Here is a 695-nt window from a genome sequence, read left to right as displayed (position 1 = left end):
TTCTGTGTGTGATCTTTGATGAGTCTCAAAAGAGAATGTCATCAAGTATGATAAATTATTCACTGAATCAACCAATTATTCACTGAATCAACTGTGCGTGCAACCAGCATATGCTCTGCAATAAACTCAATCAAGCAAGCCGCATCAACTCATTCTCATCCCTCGATATATTAGTGCTATTGTGATATCATCATCAGCCTGACTACGCCCTCTGCAGGGCGAAGGCCCTTCCCATGTCTCTCCAATTAACCCTGTCCTTTGCCAGCTGCGACCACCATATTCCTGCAAACTTCTTAGTCTCATCCGCCGAACTATCTTTCTGCCGCCCCCTGCTATGCTAGCTTTCTCTTGGAATCAACTCGGCTAGCCTCAAGGACAAGTGCGACAGAAGCCAACAGCCACAGAAACCAAGGGGCACAGGGGATTTTTTTTTAAGTTATTTATTTTGTGGTGTTCATCAATTTAGAATATTACTGAATATGTTATCTTTAAAGATAACTGATTAGAAAAGCAGAAGAAAAAACAACCACCCACCGATCCGAACCCACGACCTCCGAATTACGCGTCCGGTGCTCTACCTCTGAGCTACGACGACGGCTGTCAATTCTTCTGCTTTCGGGGGTATTTATGTTTACAAGTAACAACCATGAGAGTTTTCATCAGCGCCACCCACGTTCATAAGCGGCGGACGTAGA

The sequence above is a fragment of the Amblyomma mixtum genome, chromosome 1 (genome assembly GCF_055824585.1).
Source record: "Amblyomma mixtum isolate Tamu chromosome 1, ASM5582458v1, whole genome shotgun sequence".
NCBI classification, from domain to species: Eukaryota; Metazoa; Arthropoda; class Arachnida; order Ixodida; family Ixodidae; genus Amblyomma; species Amblyomma mixtum.
The sequence above is the reverse complement of the archived record's forward strand: the minus strand, read 5'-3'. Positions refer to the sequence as shown.